This window comes from Poecilia formosa, unplaced genomic scaffold, assembly GCF_000485575.1.
Source record: "Poecilia formosa unplaced genomic scaffold, Poecilia_formosa-5.1.2 Scaffold13, whole genome shotgun sequence".
In the NCBI taxonomy this organism is placed as follows: Eukaryota; Metazoa; Chordata; class Actinopteri; order Cyprinodontiformes; family Poeciliidae; genus Poecilia; species Poecilia formosa.
Genome location: NW_006799952.1, coordinates 2,558,002 through 2,577,013, shown reverse-complemented (window position 1 = coordinate 2,577,013; position 19,012 = coordinate 2,558,002). Strand labels below are relative to the sequence as shown.

The window sequence follows — 19,012 nt, the reverse complement described above, 5'->3', positions numbered from 1 at the left end:
AATATTGAACATCTTTTCACAAGATGTAACTGGGCAATAAGCCGACAAAAACTCCTTTGATCTGAATGATAAAATAATATTTAAGCATGCACCTGTTTTTCGTGGCCCGCTAATGTCTGGAGGGACACTACGGCTTTATTCGTCCCCTGGACTTGGCCTTGAGTGTGACATGCACTCTGTAGGGTGACTGGACTCAGATTTAGAGAGATGAGTCTGAACTCATTGTCCTAAAGGAGTTCAGGGTGGCGCCGCTGCTGAGGTTGTCTTGGTTTCTGATCTAAATGCCTACCAGGCACCGCTCTTTGTTTTTTTGGTTATGTCCCAAACCATGGATAAAACCTCCAAACCATTATGACCTAATCTCAGAGTCCAGTTTGAGACGTAAAGTGTGTTGTGTATTAAACTTAAATCGTCCCTAAGGCATGATGCTGCCACCACGTGACAAACACAAACTACATAAACTGAAAGAAGTGTTTTTTTTGTTTGTTTGTTTGTTTTTTAGATGCACATTTAACATGGCCCACATCTCTTCAAGAAAAGAAAAAAAACTCATGAATGAGACACGTAAAAAACACATTGGGGAATACTAGACAGGCCGAAGGGGAGGGAAGAGAGCTGCAGAATAAATATTGATTGGTATAAGAAAGAAGGGTGAGAGACTGTGGGTAAGCTGTGTGATGGAACTGTGCTGCTATCTTAAATGAGGAATCCCATATGAAGGTCTGGATTAACCAAATTTAATCCCTCATCAAACAGACAATAACAGTGCACCCTAATCCCCTCCCCCAGTTCTCAGATTAGCAGCGCTCCTACTCTGCTCCCATCTTGGCAGTGCATTGGGCCCGGTGCTGGCTGGCCCGTTGAGCTCTCCTCCAGAATGACCTCTGGATGAGGAAGAGGCACACAAACAGCAAGTCTGGCTCTAATGGACACCATTCTGATCAGGTTTCTGCAGAAAAACAGCAGTAACAAACCAGTAGTTAATCCTTACTATTTTGGAAGTAAGGATTTTATGTAAAATTTAAGAAATGTAAGAGGCAAAATATTTATAAAGAAAATACAGCGTGAATAAAAACATTTTTAAAAATAGCTGGAATTTCAGGTAAGAAAAGAAAAAGAAAAGCTTTTAGAAAAACATTCCAGTCAAGTAACTTTTGAGGACCTTGATTGTACCACAAAACCTGCAATTAGAAGTTGAGATAGGCGTTGTAATTACCTTTCAGAGCGAGAACCCTGGAGTAAACAAATATGTTCATCAAGCAAATACAGGATTACTGCGTATGAGCTCATTTTACTCCATAACGCATCCGATTCAGCTGGGGAATGCAAAGCACAACACGAGGCAAGAGGCAGAGTGAGACGGAGGGAAACTGAAAATAAGAGGCGCGTCGGAACAGAAACTGCTGACGCGCAGACTTCTCCGCCTGCTGGATAAGTTGTTTCTTCAGATAAAACATAAATAGGCAAAAGCTCATTTGGAATATGCATGTTTAGGTGAGACATATTTATTTTTGTTTATATTTATTTCTAGTTTGGATTTTCTAAAGTGTTATCTGAGATCAGTTTTATTCCTGAAGTTGATTGAGACACATTTAAGAGTTTCACATTCAAGAATCGGGCTTATGTGTTTATATAACAGTTCGACACGCCGCAGTAACACGTAACTGAAATAAAGCTGTTGTTAACTTTAGTTTTGCTGATGAAGTCCAGTTAAAAAAAAAAAAAAAAGATAAAAAGTTCTAACAAACAGCTGAATTTTTGATTTAAACATCCTTTGACCACTGCAACTTGGTGCAAATGCTGAGTTTAAGCTTCTCTCTTAATTAAGGTAATTATGATTGAAGTATGGCCTGTTTTAGTGTAGCCTTGAGGCAAACAGGCCTGCATTTTTTGCAGCGCTTGCCCGATAGTTGAGTTGGTGGAGGTAAAAAAAACAACCTGGAATGCTGCAGGCACACAGAGACAGGTCCTGTGATGTCTGCTGACCTGCGTGTTCAGGTAAAGATGCACAGAGACGATCAGACGGATGTCTTGACAAAGACAGAGAGTCTGTGCTGGTTGAAGATAGGGCATGGCAGAATGCTTAAAAGCTCATTTAGAGGCCAGGGAACAAGATTGTTATGCACAAACACAAATTAATTGAGGAGAAAGGTCTGTTGTGAACTTAAAATGAAAGGAATTGGAGTTGATTTTCCTGGAAATATCGTGTGTGTTTTTTTGGTTTTATTTTTGCAAGTTAACCTGTTTTCTTGTTTTGCTGTGACATCCACCAAGATAGAGCTTATCAGAACGTTAAAGGGATGTAACATGTTAGTTCTTCTTTTCTTCCTACACTAAATGCAAAACACACACTATTGCTGCAGATATGAAAGACACCCTGCAAAAGAAATTAGTCATATCGAGTTAATTCCCTAAATTTGTATTCCCTTATTCTGAATTTGTCATTACATAAAACTGTGGCCCTATCCTCAAAAATTATATTTTACATCGAAAGATATTTTAGATGTGTATTGTGCAAGCCCATGAAAGTTTATGTTTACAAATTATAATAAGTGACTTGGTCCTGCAGTTGATTCTTATCTCTCAACTTAAAGTTAAAAACACCATTCTGCACATTGTGAAGCTTTTACCTAAATGTCTGAGCCTGTTCAATATCAACCTTTAAAAGAAATCAAACAGGAACTTGTTACCCTTGATTATTTGGTGTCTAACTTAAAACGGAACATTCCTCGTAGTGTGAGAAGTGCTTGCATCAGAAGGAGATGCAGATTTTTGTTTTTTGTGTTCATGTCAGTCTGTGTGTGTGTGTGTGTGTGTGTGTCCGTGCGTTTTTTTTGTATTGGATACATTGTAAGGAGTGTTGATTTGAGTTTAGGTTAGGAGTAGGGTTAGACATCTACTAGTAGTAGTCAGGTTTAGAGCAAAGGTCAAGTGTAGGGAAAATGTCTGGGTCAGGCAAAAATGCAGTTACTAAAATGAATGAAAGTCAACAGAAATTCCTCAGTTTGCATGGAAGTACAAGGATGCGTGTGTGTGTTTGTGTGGGTGTGTGTGTGTGTGTGCGTGTGTGTGCGGGTGTGTGTATGCGTGTGTGTGGTTAACCAGGCGGAAAAATATTGTACAGCTGCCAAGAACTGTAAAGTAGCCCCTTCTGATATCAGTTATTAATATTTAACTGTCCACTATTAAAGTTTAAGGTGGCTGTGAGTGAGCTGGGGGAAGAAGAGGTTACTGACCGCACAACACCATAAACACTTCCACTGAAGTGTGTGACAGCGTTACAGCGTGAGACCACTGTGTGTAGATGTAAAGTGTGTGATCTGCAGATCGTGGCTGTATTTTTGCATGAACTTGACAGACTAACATTAAACCACAACATACAAGAGATAGTATTATCTTTGGGGAACAACTTCAACACTACATCCGTTTTTTTGTGTGTTTTTTTTATGTAAATACAGATTGGACAACCAGTTTCCTTTGGCTGTATTTCTTGGCCTGTGATTGTCACATTTACTGCTGCCGTGGAGAGAAAATAACTCAAGTAATTTTCTTTGTCATAAAACTTCCATGCATGTTTTTATGTGTAAACTTAGAGTGGATGTAATCAATAAAATCAAATATGATTTACTGTGATTTATATCCATTGTACTTTTATGAATGCATGCAAGATGAAAATGAAACACGTTTCCTCACATATGTTGTACTCAGCAAAACAGCTTCCAGAACTGCTGGTCTTCATGTGTTTGGAACTTTTTGTACGGATGTTTAGTAGCTAAAGTGTTAGCTTAGTCTTTTACTAATTTCTTTGTGTGTGTGTGTGTGTGTGTGTGCTTCCTTTCAGAAGCGCCTGCAACATGTCCTCCTGCTAAGATTTTAGGGTGAATGAGTCAAACCAAGGTGAACACAGGAGGAAATGCAATGTGAAATCCAGCGCTGTTCCTGCTCTCTCATGAAGAGGTGCTAAAAAAGAATAGGCTGGTTGGCTAAAAGTGAGCATGAAAAATACCCCACCTCCACGTTGACCCACATCATCCATTATGTGGGGTGATTATGAGAATAGAACAGCCTTATGGGTAGCCTCAGTTCCAGGAAACAATAGCTCACTGTCAGGATGTGTTTTAACTGTAGGATGGTCGGCTTTATTATGGTTTGATCACTGAAGCCTCACTTTATGTCTCGGTAGCCATCTTTAGTCTGGATGCAAGACCAGCCAATGACCTGTGTGAGTTTATATTTGGGTAAAGGAAGCAACAGCTGTGCACTGTATGGCAGTTTTCAGAGGGGTCGCCACAATAAAAACATTATAGCTCAGAAGGTTTCTAATAGATGTGGCCTTCACGCGATTCCCGTTTATTTCTCCACCATAAAAAAAGATATTGAAAATAAGGTGTATATTTCTTATACTCTCTATGTCACAGTTTTTTTTTTGTTTTTTTTTTTTGATACATTATTCATTCATGCAAATAACAGTGCTCTTCTTTAGGAAATAACAGAGGAATCTAAATCTTTCTAAATGACTCTTTATAATCAAATTTTCATGAATGCAAATGCAGGCAAGGTTTCAGCGTAATTCTGCGCAGGAATTAAACTGAGTTGGTCGGGCTTATCTTAATAGCTGATCTCAGCTCTGTGGAGCCGGCATTAAGTCTGCAGGTCGAAGCAAAGCGAGCAACGCAATCACAGCTTTGCCTCCTCTAGCGTAGCTTACTCCGGCGGCCGGACCAGAATTAACACGTGTGTGGACACGCACACGCAAACACAGACACAAACCCCCCACACCAAATGCTTCAGTGGATTCCAATATGATGTTTCTGCTTTGATATCATCAATATAATTATAGCAGGTTTATTATTAAGGGAGATAATGTCTGAAAAAATTAAATGTTTTCAATCTACAACTATAAAATATTGCATGTTAAAATCATTATTATTTTTTATTTAAAAGGAAAACTTTGTAATTGTGCTTTCAATTTTATTTAGAATTGTATCGTTTTTTTAGTAATTTGTACATTATTGACATCTTTATAGATATAATACAAGTTAAAGCTGTTTATTCCATCAGACAATTATATAATGATAATATCTTAAAGCATACACAAAGTACTTTCTTGTCAACTTGACGTTTTGGTTAAAGTAAGTTGCAGGAACTTTATGTACTTCTAGATAGTACTCCTGAGTACTACTAGAATACTATGATATATTACATTACAGCTCCAGTCTGCATACTGCATGCACACAAGAATTTAAAAAAATGTACTCACATGACTCCACTGCCTTGTGCTGTCCGGTAAAACCAGTAATATGATTATTCAGATTCTGTCACAACACAAATCTGTGCACTTCGCTTGACCACTTCAGTAAAAATACTCTGATTCATCATACAGTTTCTGAATGCATGAATTGTCACGTCAGTCTAAGTTCTACCTTTACAGACGTCCTGCCTTTGTCTCTTTACCGACACAGTACCTTACTTCATTTCATCTTAATTCTTAACTTCTAATCTTCTGTTTTCTGAACTCAAGTAGTTCCTTTTAAAGAACCGTGATTTGAAGAAATGCAGATTTATAGCTGCTTGGACCAGAAAAGGGAATCAAAGTGTTATGGACATTTGATTAAACCATCATGCACTGAACAATCTCCTGTCTCAACGTTTCTGCTCACCTCACTTTGTTGACAGCCACTGAGTGAGAAAGACTCATGTGAGATTCCAAAGACGTCAACACACTGATTCAGTACTGATGCTGTCACAATTGTACAAAGACTGGGGATTGAAAATCTGACTAAAGATTCTCATTGGTGCTTCTCTTGTGTTTTGTGTTTAGCTTCCAGTGCTGAAGAGGAAGCAGTGGTCCCTTCGCTCTATTCTAGCACAAAGTGACTCAAAGTAACTGCCAGTGATAACTAGTAATTACATCCATTTAAAATGTGCATTATTTTACCCCTGCATTGAATAAACTAGTGAGGCAGAAAATTGTCCAGTTTTATCCTCTCCTTTATAAACACTCTTTTTTTTTTCTTAAGACTGCGCTTATTTTTGACAGGTTTCATCCTTGAGTGAGGCTAAACATTCTTGAGGAGTTTTCACGTTAATTGTTATGGTGACAGATGGACAGACGAAGTCAAGCAGACGGAGGGACGGACGCACATTCGGTCACAGTAAAACACACCGGGCCAAATTAATCTCTCCAGTTCGCCACAGTGGTTCTTACACCAAGTCACTGAACTTTGACAGAGGATTCATCTATTGAACCCCAAGACGTTCGACTAAAAATATTATTTTCACCATTTCACAAAGAGAACATGATTTCCTGGGTGGAAATATATTTGAATGAGCTTGTGCTGTCTATTCACTGACAGAAGTTTCTCTTAATACCAGTCTGGCTCTGTTCGTATATGTGTGGACTTATTGTATGGATGTGGCACAAAGAGTGATAGGAGTCTTTAGAAAAGAGCGAAGCTCTCCACAGATTAGGCTGCATTAGCATTTAAGGTACTGTCATAAATTCCTCCCAAAGTGGAGGGGAAAGGCAGGACAAATGAAGTAGGATTAATAGAGGCCCGAGTCTGACCGATAGTGGGGATTGGGAGACTGGGTCACCTTGGGATGGGGGAGTGGAAGGGGCAGAGTGGTAGATGTGCAATGGAAAAACTGGCAGAAGTGAAGGTAAGATGGACTTTGACTTACAAGGAAGACATTTGAAATGTTCTGTACAACGGAGTGTTGATAAAAGAAGAATAAGCACGAAAGATAAAAGGTAAAAGACGAATATGTGACCTTAAAGTCTGCAGGGACATGGACACAGTTGGTTAGGTCTCTAACCTTCACTGCCGCTGACCTCCAGGCTGGTAATGAGGAGAAAGTCAGGAGACAGATAGCTAACTGTGCACCGGGGGTTTGGGGGGGGGGGGGGATGTTGGGGTTATCCAGTTTAAAAGTACAAATTATGATGATTTTATTGTTTAACCTGATACACACACAACTCTTTTTTCTCAACTTGAAAGGAATGTCATTTTTGGTCAATTTTCGAATATGTTGTATTTTGTTTATTACAGTAAAAAAATAATGTGACACTTCACAGCTAAAATAAATTATTGCAATGGGAATCTAATTGTGTTTTAAGTGTGCTGATAAACTGATCTCCAAAATATATGAAGACATTAAAAAAAAGTCTAATTTACGGTACAATACTGGCAGCTGTGGTTGCCAGACTTTTACCATACTTATACCGTAAAATTCTGGTAAAATACATATTTATTTGGTAAAATACACCAAGTCACTGATTTCGTACTGATCCTGTCACAGTTGTACAAAGATTTTCTCTTGGAGATGCTTTATTGTGGTTTTTGAGCTGGAACCAGCATCGGTAAGGACCTTAACTTGGGTCAAGGATCTCCTTTTGTCTTCTGACATTTTGTGGAACCCTCCAGGTATGCACAGGTAAAATTTGTGGTGTTTACAACTTGACCTCCTTGTCCAAAAACCCTCAGAATTAAAACAAAAATCTATCGATCCTCAGACATTCACAAACAGAAAGCCTTTTAGTTTTGCCATCATGGGATCATGAGAAAGAGAGTAAATATCTGACAGAAAATTATATAAAAACTAAATTTGTGTGTGGATTTAAACATTTTAAAGCTATAACTTTAAACTTTAGATAAACTGATAAACATTGTGTTTAAGTTTAAATGAGTTTTTCAATAGAATGCCTGATCTATTTTTGTCTCCTGTATCTTCTTTCTACAACCTGCTTATTTACAACTTTTTCTTTGCTCTGGAGATTTAATTCAGGAATATGTCTAAACTGATGTGTGTGTGTGGTTTTTTTCTTTAAACAGGCCCTTACCAAACAGCAAAACGATTGTATTTCAGTTAGTAAGGTTACTTTAAAGCATGAGTAGTCAGAACTGGAATCGAACTTGGCTCCTCATCACTGTGTGCCGTGCCAACTGCCAGCCCGTCTGACCTCCAAAGTGCCAGAAACACGCAGCGTATGACGGCGTGTTTCTGGAAGTCTGCACAGAGTTGTTGGTCTGTTCAGTCCTGTTAGTGTGTGTCTGAATAACACAAAGATGTTCATTTGCATTCCTTCATTCAACTCTGAAATTATTTTTAAGTATTCTGTTTTACCCTCTGGCGACTGGGGGTCAATTTTTGATAACTTTTTTCACCACGTTAGGTCTCCCACTTTACGAAGTGGGCTTTTTTTCCCTCAACTCTTGTACAGGGTCTAACAGCGAACTTACATTGTGAGAATATTTAATCATAAATTGGGAGATTTCTTTAAGAATAAGCTTTTACTTAAACTTTCCTTCTGTTTTAACTTCTAGAGGAAGCTCAAGCACACACCTGTGTAGCATTAGTCAGGGCAACACAGGATTAAACTCAATTTAAGTTGTCTCAATAGCTTTTTTGTGCTGTGACTGAAACAACAATGAGACCAGATGCTGAATCACTGACTTGTACTGTGACAAACTTCTCCCCCTGAGCTAATCTGCTGTTTGAGTTGACTTTCAACGAGCCAAGGAGGTGAGGGTGAGTGTCTGCCTTTATGCAGCTTAACTTCCAACCCTTACAGTAGCAGAGACAAGGTGACTTACAGGTAATCTATAAGAATAAGGAGCCAGGCAGGCGCCCTGTGCTTTTATTAGATCTCCAATACTTCCCAGCCCAAGTCCCAGCCTTGGCCTCAGATTGGCACTTGCTGGCTCCACCTAGAGGAAGGACCAAGTCACAAATTACTCCAGACAGTTGCTATGACATCCACCTGAAAACCATCTTTTTCTTTAACAGGGCACATGTCAACTTCTCCTCACATTCGCCTGAGGAGGAAGTACGAATGCAAGAGAGGCTGAGAATGAGTGGAGGGGTCTATCTGTCAGAGCTTAAGGAGTTTTCTAACAGTACATTGACCTTGAGTGCTTGCCATTGATTTCCAGTAACGCCTCCCAAACAGCGCTGCGAACCCTGCCGAGCACCGCAGGACCCTGATTGGGAACAGATTTCCCAAATTCCGATAGCGTGCCACCTGCCCAGGATGATGGATAGTCCTCCTGTATCCCATCAATCCTCACCTGCTGCCGAGGAGGTGACACCTGGGCCAGATTTATCATCATATACGACACAATGGTAAGCAGCCAATCAGAAACGGGTATACTAAACTGAAGCCCCTCCTTCCTGGAGAGCTCCATTATGTTTGGAAACAGATTTATTCCTGTGGAGTGACAAGAGGAGGAGAGATGTGTAGGGAAAGGAAGAAGAGAGAAGGGAAGGACACATGAATCTCTAAGATAAATAGAGGGTATGGTGAATGATGCTATAAGAGGTATCACAGTAATAAATACTATATATTGCACATCCATAAAGTTTGTGGAACCACAAGAGACATGGTCGGAAAATTGAATGAACTACTTTGGTAATATTCAGGCATGATTTACAATCAAATGCTTTTTAGGGGAAAAAAACAAAAACAAAATTCAATTCAAAATTTGTTTAGAGAATTACCTGAACATTCCCTTAAAGAATAACAGATGGGAGCCCTTTTACTCTGCTATGCCTAAATAAAATTCAGTGCAAGAAGTGTCTTTAGAGTTCACCTGAACCGTGGTCATAAAACTGCAGACATCCACAGCCCAGGTGGGAGAAAATGTTGACACGACAACAACCAAGTAATGATTGGCGCTATTACAATATAATCTTCCCTTGTCTCAATGCCAGCTGTTTTTCTGATAGTATTATTGTTACTATGCTGTTATCAGACTCCAATGGTGTTAAGTGACCCAAGTTCACGGATAAATGTATTTTGGCAAAACTTTTATTCTGAAAATTCCTTACATGTAGCAGCATTGGTGTGATTAGTTTCTAAGTACTGTTTTGCATGAAGTGTGAATAAAACAGCTAGCTAAAACCTATGACATCAAACAACAGTGGGAGGGTGTAAACACTAAATCCAGCAGTAGTTGCAATGTCTTTCACGCTTTTTAGTCAATTACTTCGTCAAGGGGCAGATATTATAAATTTGTACTTCTTTCTGTCCCTTTTCATTCATCATTTCTTTCAGCTGTTCATTCACATATGAACTGTTCATATGTGAGTGAAATATAATATTTAATTAAATTAAATGAAAATTACTCCCGTTTGGTGTTTTTGTAAACATCAGGTAAAATATAACAGGACTGGGATTGATTGAAAAACAGATATCTGAAGCATTTAGAAACACTTAAAAATACTGTGCTGTTGAGATCGAAATAATAAAAAGAAATTGATATTGGACACATATGAGCAAAAAAAGCAGTCAGAATTGGGCCATCATTGAATGTAGTGTGAAGATAGAAAAAAACTGGTGCAATGTTACAGTACAGTTTTTAAGCTCTATTTGTAAATAAGTGTTAAAAATGATGTGACATTTTCCATCTTCTTCGTCGTTACAAACTGTTTTGTGTTGCTCCAATGCTAATCTTTCAATGGATTACACTAATGTTTCTGATGTGACTTTAACAAAACGAAGAAAAGTTATTGAAGTATGAGTGATTTGCAAGGACATATTTTAAATTAAATGCTTAAAACCTATTTTGTCAGTATCTCAGTTAGCTCCGTTTTATCTCCTAGATATGATCATGGAAGCAGAAAAGTGATCACAGGACCATGAATGCACTAATCCAATTAATATTCCCCTGTTCCTGCTACTGATTTTATGACTGGTTCAAAAGCTCCTGCTGGTTTCATGACTGTGACAAGCCAAGTGTGAGCAATCCACTACCTCACTTTGCTTCCTTCTCTCACCAGCATTGGCGACTCTTAAAGAGTCAGGAGCCTCTTGGTGACAAAGGTTTCGACAGACTGAGAGGTCAACAGCCTTTGATCATGCTGAAGACCTTCTCAGAATAAGATCTGACAGATGTGATGATAGCGCTCTTCTCCTTACTTCAATTAACCCCCAGTCTCCCGCCCCCACCGAGTCCCCCTCAGTTTTTTTTTCCTTCTTCTGCTCCATAAACCCACTCGTCCTTTTCCATCCTTGCCTCCCTTTTACTTGGCGGAGCTGCTGCTGTTTCTCCAAGGCTCACCAGGCACAGTGCTTTAGCCCTGTGTAATCCTGCCAACCCTATTCCATTAGCCACGCGGACTAAAGAGCTTAACAACGCAGCCCCATCACAGCAGAAGGGAGAGAGGAGGAGGAGAAAAAAAAATGTTGCAAATTCCTCAGAATACATGGCTGATCAGCCAGTATTTTCACTTTCTCTCTCCACATGCCTTGCCGTAGTGTTCCCTGCTCTGCTCCATCTCCATCTTGCTAAGGAGCCCAGAATGGATTAGAGATGGCATCAATGGGATGAGACGTATTACCAATCGATTTCGAGAGCGCTGTGCTTTGTTCTTTTTGAGTGGAAAACTTTGGTTCTGGGAGTCGTGTCGATGCCAAATGGGGCTGATTTACAGATGAAGTTGTGTGGAGGAGGAAGTCATTCACTCACTCTCTGTCTATTTAGCTTTTTTCCTGCCTTATATGATCCAAGACTACTGCTCATGTTTAATCAGTGGAGTCACAAAAAGCTGTTTTGTGGTCTAGCTGTATTGTCTAGGAGAAACATGTTGGATTTAAGGAGCTCTAAAGAAGCTTTGTACTGATCTGGGCAAGAGTGGAGGATAAACAAGCAGATTGGGAGAAGCTTGATCAAAGTAAATGGTGACAGTTCAGACGTGTTTCTTTCTCTGACACCTTGCAAAAACACTAACAGACCGGATATTGTAATAAGGAAGCCAAGAATCAATTATATATTTTACTTCCCTTGACTGCCTTTCAAAAGTTTTTAAACCATTTGAAAAGTTATTTATATTTTCCCAAGTTACAATCGCAAACTTAAACATTTTATGAGAAAGACCAACTCCAAAGCAGTGTATAATTGTGAAAGGGAAGGAAAACAATACATTCATTAAGTTTGGCTCATTTATACAGCTAAATTCACAACACGTCATCTCGAGGTGCTTTTCAAATGAACACCGAAACCTATTGTCGATTTAATCGAATTCTACACAGTTTCAAACCACTTACATTTCAGTTCAATCATAGATATTAAAAATGCAGTCAAGTTCAGTTTACCATTTCCCCTTCGATCCTGGTCTCCAAAGAGAGAGAGAGAGAAACAGACAGTGAGTAAAGCTCAGCTAAATAAAACACCTCTACACTCTGGTGCAACCAACAATCTTTTGAATCTCCTTGATTGGCAAATTGTGCAAGTAAAAATAAAGCTGTTCAGATTTTCATTCCCCCAAACACTTGCATCTCCAGCTGCAGTGGAGTCGGTTCGACAAAACATTGGACTATCTATAATTTTCCTTACCCTTGAGAATAGTACTTTGTGTTAATCTATCACATATGATACCAAAAAAAACAACAACACATTGATGTTTGTGGTTGTAACATAACTTTTTGCCAGACACGTTAAGTTCAGGTTTTTCTCTGGTGACATTAGACCAACTATGTATGTACCAGATTCCCACCAGAATCAAGAATTAGTCATCCGAAGCAGCTTAGACTGGGAGCTGTTTATCATGCACGCAGTATTAATAAAGGAGTGGCATCATCGTAATCAAACTTGACAGGTGCCTTTAGAAAGAGGGACCAGCAAAGACCAGGGCAGGTTGTCAGATAAGGGCAGAGGGTGTGCGGGACAGGGGGCAGAGGGTGCTGCTATATTTCTTCATGAAGACGACAGTGACAGAAGAGCGACAAAACGAATGGCCTGTCAAAAGGAATGAGAACAAATAGTTCTTGTGCTACATGGAAGGAGGACTCTTCAAGCATCAAGACCTGTTTGGAAGCAGAAGCAAGAACTCTACGACCAGCATGATTGGTGGAGAATATGTAATTCATGTGTGACAAACATCAATCCCCAGCCGTTCCCAACGGTTTTAAAACAATAAAAAAATAAAATCCTGTTAAGAGCTTTAAATGTCAAGTTCCACACAGCAATTTTATATGCAAACAGCTGCCTGAAATACCACTTTTTATCCCGTCTCTAGTCAGCCAGATAAATTATAAATAAATAAGTCCTTGTGTTTTTCACCATTTATTGCATACGCTTCTCTTTGAATACGACAAGAATCCTCTTTATTTCTGTATTTAGCTGTTTTGTAACGATGCCCCACCCAATTGTTCTTTCCGCATTTCCATCCTGTCTGCCTCTCAACTTCTTTTCTGTCTCACTATAGCTGCTGCCACATGTTGAGGAGGGAGTAATCTGAACTATGCATCCCAGGGGCCCATTCTTTTACTTCCTGCTGTTGGAATAAGCAACCTATTGATTAGTTATCAGCTCGTAATTGGGCTGCAATCCCCCTCGCCCTCAGATATCCCCCAGATATATGACACTCTTGACAGCCTGAGAGGTGGGTGAGGAGGCGGGAGGGTAAGCAGAAGCGAGGAGTCCTTCCTGCCTCCCCGCCTGCCAACACTTTACTCAACAATATGTCTTCTTGACCACATGGACGCCGAGCACCGGCCTCATCTCTCTCCCTGAAAAGAGATCCTCAAATTAATGCGAGAGAGAGATTATTCAGTCTTTTCAAATTATACAGCGAGTGAGAGGTCCAGCAGGATTTCATACTCTGCGTTAGCTTTGAGCACCCGTTGCTTGCCATTTTCTAGTAGGAATAGAGTCTGAAATTGTAATCAGAGTTTTAAAATGAAAATGGTGCGGCTTACTGAGAAAGAAAGTTATAGAAGCTTGGCGAGAGTACACCATTCGCATATGGATAATTGCCTGTGAGGGATTTCAATACAAATTGAGGCTCAGGAAGCGGATAAGCAACAGGAAGGGTGTCTCTGCTCCTGTGTAAGCGTCCAAATCTACTGTGAGTGCGCAAAGAACCGTGACTAACTCTTCCTAAGTCTGTTTGTGCGTTTTTAGGAAAAGCTTAAAGATATTTTTTCATCCAGCGGCTTCTCGCTGTCATAACCTCTTCTCATAAGAGCGACATGTAATTTCAGTTGGAGTATGAAGTATGTAAATTGCTTTCTGAATGCCCTCCCCCCCCTAGTTTTCCATCACTGTGAAGTGTTAATTGTACCTGTGAGCTCGGCCAGAGAGGAGACGCAGAGCAGGCGAGTCCCACTGGGTTCTTCAGACAGACACAACATGTCAAGCCCTCTGTTTAGCAGCCGGATTAAAGCTTTTTCCAACTTGCCTTCTGCTCCTCGGCTCCTCACAGCTCTCCCTTAAAACCACATCTGATAAGCATCTCATTTCCACTCTCAATGTTGCCATAATAAAAAGTCGACCAGTTACACCAGGACTGTTCATCATCCCTCTGTGGTCGAGTAACAATCAGCCTCCTTTCCCGCCGCTCTCCTCCTCTGCTGTCCCCGTTTGAAACGCCGGCGTCCCACGGTGGAAGTGGATTTGTCTCGTGGCATTAATCTAGTGGTGCTTTAAAATATTGTTGTATGACACCGTGGTGTGTTCTTCCTCTGTGATAGAGCACAAAATAACGCAGAGAGATGTGACTTTAGTTCGCCTCCCGCTTACCTGACAAATCATTCTTCAATTTCAGCAGAACAGATGAGGGGATTATAATAGGGAGGGATAAATTAATATTTACATTAATCTGCAGTAATCTTAAATTAAACTGCGCAAACACTTATGCTTTCATTCTTTTTCTTTCTCTTGACTGAAACTTTCAATTTCTCTGGAGGAATAAAAGCTTTGACTTTTCTCAGAGAGACTTTGGTCGCGTGGACTGCAGTGATTTTGTTATGTAATTTTCATATTTTCTCTGTGAACAGTTTTCCTTACAATTTTTGGAAAGGTCGTTTCTATTCACCCAGCTGACGACACATTTTAACAGTTAGCAAACTTTTCCTTATTTGTTAAGACTTATTGTCTCTTTCATGCAGGATAATTGATATCAATTTATATTTTAACTTATGCATTGACAAAATAGATACAATTAAAGTGATAAATAGAATTTCAAGTTTTGATTTTTTTTTTCTAATATCCTATTTGTGAGGATGACAATTATTATTCATTCTAATAAATTGAAAAAGGTTTATAACTTGTACATAGAGTAAAGAAAAAGGAAAATACTGTGTTGTTTAATGTCTGAAAATAAGCCAGTTTTGCCTCTTAATTGTCTATTTTTAGACTTAATGAAAGAAAATTCAATTTATCGGTTCATGTTCTGTATTTTTATTTGTCTTGACTATTCAGGCAAATTATGTAAAATGTAAAAAAGAAAAATGTAAATATATTTTATTATAAAACCTGCGGTATATAAACAGGTTAAAATAAACAAATAAATAAATGATTTTTTTTACATCAAAAATCAATTGCAAAGAAATATTTAACTTTCTTCCTTTTTCTACAATCTAGGCCAAAAGTCTGTGCTCTGACCTTTCTGCTATCACTCACTGTGTTAAATAAATCCATTTGTACTTCTAAATTACAACCCCTAATTTGTGTTTATTAACACAACAATAATGTTTTTAGTTTAGATTTGTTTTGTTTTGACTTATTTATTTCAAAAAAGTTTTTACATCAACGATAACAATGTTCACCGTTCAGAGGGTCACTTTGGCTCAAACTTAAGATGATGCCTGCTGTATATTCACAGAGTGCAAGCATGTGTGTCATGGTGAGGAGGAAGAGGAGCAGGAGGAGGAGGAGGCATGGGAGGATAAAGAGGGGAAAGATCCCGAGTACCTCCTTACTGCAAGATGGTGCAGTTGGACTCTGACTAATGGGGAAACCCTTTATGTATATGAGTCACATTAATAACAGCACAGAGTGGACACCATGGACATTAATAACAGTGTTCAGTTGCAGAGAGCACATAGCACACTGCATACACCGACTACATCAATAACAACTCATAACTTCCAACTGCAGCATGAATCATTATGCCACATGGACACAAACACAGTGTTTGTGCATGCTCCTAAAAATAGGAAATGACAGTCATTCGCCAAGAAACATACTGCTCATATGTGTCTGTCTGCACACGTTAGATTATCATAAAGCTTTTAGCTCTGGGGAGAAACAAATATCTTATTTTTTTATTGCATTGACAGTGTTGAATTCTTCCACAGGCTCCTCTCCATGCTGGGTGATGCACGTTGGGACGGTTAATGAAACCAATAACGTAGCAGTGTGTGTTTAATGAAAGAAAATGGGTTCAGGTATTGAACATTCACACCTAATTTTACTGTATCTGTGTGTTAACACGATTAAATAGACAATTAAGAAGCGTCACATCAGCTGAGATCACAGAACGATTTCATCAACCACTTTTCACACGCGTTTACATTCCCCCATGTTCATTGCAGAATAGAAGAGCAATCATAGACAATGGCTGAAATGTCCATCTGCTACAAAAGACTCAGATTTACAACCTGAATGAAGATTGTCATTCAGTTCAGTGTTTTTAATATTTGATTTTAAATAATTTTGACTTAAGTGCAGTAACTTGAAACTGTATTATTCTCAAACAGAACAACGTCAGAGAAGACTGAACTATGTTGTGTGTAGATGGAGCTGCTGCTCATTCAAGGTGTTTCTGAGTTTACCTTGTGAGTGTTTCTGTGTGATCGCCTACTTCCACTCTTTCAACCACGTTTCTACAAATATTCTTTAAACAAAACCCAGATCTGATCTGTTACCTTTTTCTCTGAGCAGGTGGAAGAAATGAGAGACTGAAAAACTCTGGCCCAGAATATAACGGAAATAGGCCTGTTTAGCCAAAAATAAACAGCACTTTCAAAAGATGTTGAAGTCCTATTGTAACGTCTTCAATTGTTATGTGGTTCTACATTCATTTTACTTTCTGCAATAAAACTCTGACAAAAAAAGGTACAGTGCTGTTCTCTGTGCTCCTTTCTTCGTAATAGCTTCTCACGGTTCCTCATTCCATTACCAAAGATACAACAGTTAGTTAAGACCCCACGAAACATTTCATTTTCTCTCTTTCTAATTAAATGTGTCTCAGATGAGCCCACTGAGCCCACTCGTCTGGTTGTTCTCCATTTGGAGTGCCACCGGAGTTTAATATATGGCATTAAACAGGGATTGAGGATGAAAATGAAGCCCACCTCCCATTGGGAATGTAATGGATGATTATGAGGCATAATCTTAGTAATACAGAAATCCTTTAGTTCCTGTCATTTTATTTAAGTTGCTCCCTGTTAAACACGATCATATTTTTAGCTATTTTTGGCACGCTTTGGATTTTTAATAGTCTGAGTCTAGATTCAAAATGGCAAATCTTTCAAACGTGTAAAATAAGCATGCTTTCTTTTACATCACCGATACGTTCCACGGGACACGGTGTTTATGCAACTTTTCACTTACACAAAATGGGATTTTGGTTCAAAACACAACAATTCCCTCCAGCAAACGGACAGAGACGAACAATCTTCTGGTGGAATAAACAAGAGGTCTGTGTGAATGCAAATTCACCGGAACCTCAGCTGCAAACAAAAGGTTAACAAGCTGAAAATACATGTATCGCATGTCACAAGATGCTCATCATAATGATATTCTTTTAATAGATGCAACAATTAGTAAAGTCACTGCACCAGTAAATCAAAAGGACGTTGTAAAGCGCGGGTGATTTGTTTCCAGTGTCCTCCTGGGGTTAAACTGCAAAAGGTCACAAACCAGCTCATTTCAAACATGCTGTTGCTGGGCTTCAAATATACTCCTAACAGGATGCATGTAATGCAGCAACCCTGGCATTTATAACACAAAAGATAAGAGGATCCATTTAAAGCAGTGTAATCTCCCAGTGGGAAGAATTCTGATTTAAAGAAAGCTTTTGAATTGGCTTTTATCTGTATTAATTTCTCGGAGAAACAGCCTGCGCTTGTGCAGCTCTCTATGCCTTTATGTAACTTAAGGTACTTAACTATGCCTCCATAATAACTCCAAATACTCTTAGTTCTCATCTGTGCAAACATTGTTTAAGTGGACCTCCTTCTGCAGCAAGATCATGCTAAGTGCACCCGGGTACACACAAACATATATGCTCAATACAATAAAGACAACAGTAAACTTAAAGGCAGCCTGCCTGCATGAAACTCCAATGGGAGACAGAATGAGCTGTATACAGGACTATTAGGCCATAGTAACGGAGTTGATGCATTGGCTCTATGCTCCGCTTGTTAACCCAGGAGACTCCAAGCAGATAAATCCCGGTTTAGGAGATCTGGCAACCTCAGAGCTCACGCAGCAGGTAGCATCCACTGTTGTATGACCTAATACTGTATATATAAACATGCTAATCAGGGCCAGCCCAACTCATAAGTGGGCAAAGCAGCTGCTGTGGCACTGAAACCAACAGGGCTCCCGCAAAAGTAAGAATTCTCTCACAGGTCTGATTCACACATGATGTTTTTTTTTTTGTTTTGTTTTGTTTTACCTTTGCTTTGTTTTGTTTTTTGCATGAGAGAGACTTCAGTTGTTTTCAGGGAATACAAAGCTTCTTGATTTTTGAAGTTTTCTGTTTAAATTAATGTTGTCTGGTTGTAAAAAAAAAAAAACTCTATTTTTTTTTATTTGCTTGTTTGACAGGGTTGCTATTTCTGAGCTCCACCATTTCTCATTCTATCTTTCTATAATCAACAGAGACAGAAGTCAAAACATAGCACCTGTTGTTGGGTGGGATATATTAGGCAGCAAAGTTTTTACACACTAAGTTGATCTGAAGCAGGCAGAATGGGCAGGTGTAAAGATTTAGGCTAGTTTGACAAGAACCAAACTATGATTGCAAGACCAGAGCATCTCAAAAACCGTTTATCTGGTGACGTGTTCCTAGTCTACAGTGGTCTGCAACGATGTGGCTCCAGAAAGAAGCAGTGGTTAACCATCAACGAGCATCATGGCAGGCCACCAAAACATTTTGATGAACTTTCTAGCTGTAAACATTGGTAATGTGTATGTTAGATGCATATTGCATAGGATTTGAACATGGATGATATAAAAATAATATTACATGAACCGCCTTGATTAATGGTAGTTAG

General features: G+C 39.2%; 1 long non-coding RNA gene across 1 annotated transcript; it reads right to left on the bottom strand.

Annotated features, from left to right (window-relative positions):
• Nucleotides 1-718: 718 nt before the first annotated feature.
• LOC107835569 (uncharacterized) lies at nt 719-1,350 on the bottom strand. Its single transcript, XR_001661366.1, has 2 exons — nt 1,217-1,350; nt 719-949 (listed from the first exon to the last, which is right to left on the bottom strand). It is a non-coding gene; the product is annotated as an uncharacterized LOC107835569 (long non-coding RNA).
• Between the last annotated feature and the right edge of the window lie 17,662 nt (nt 1,351-19,012).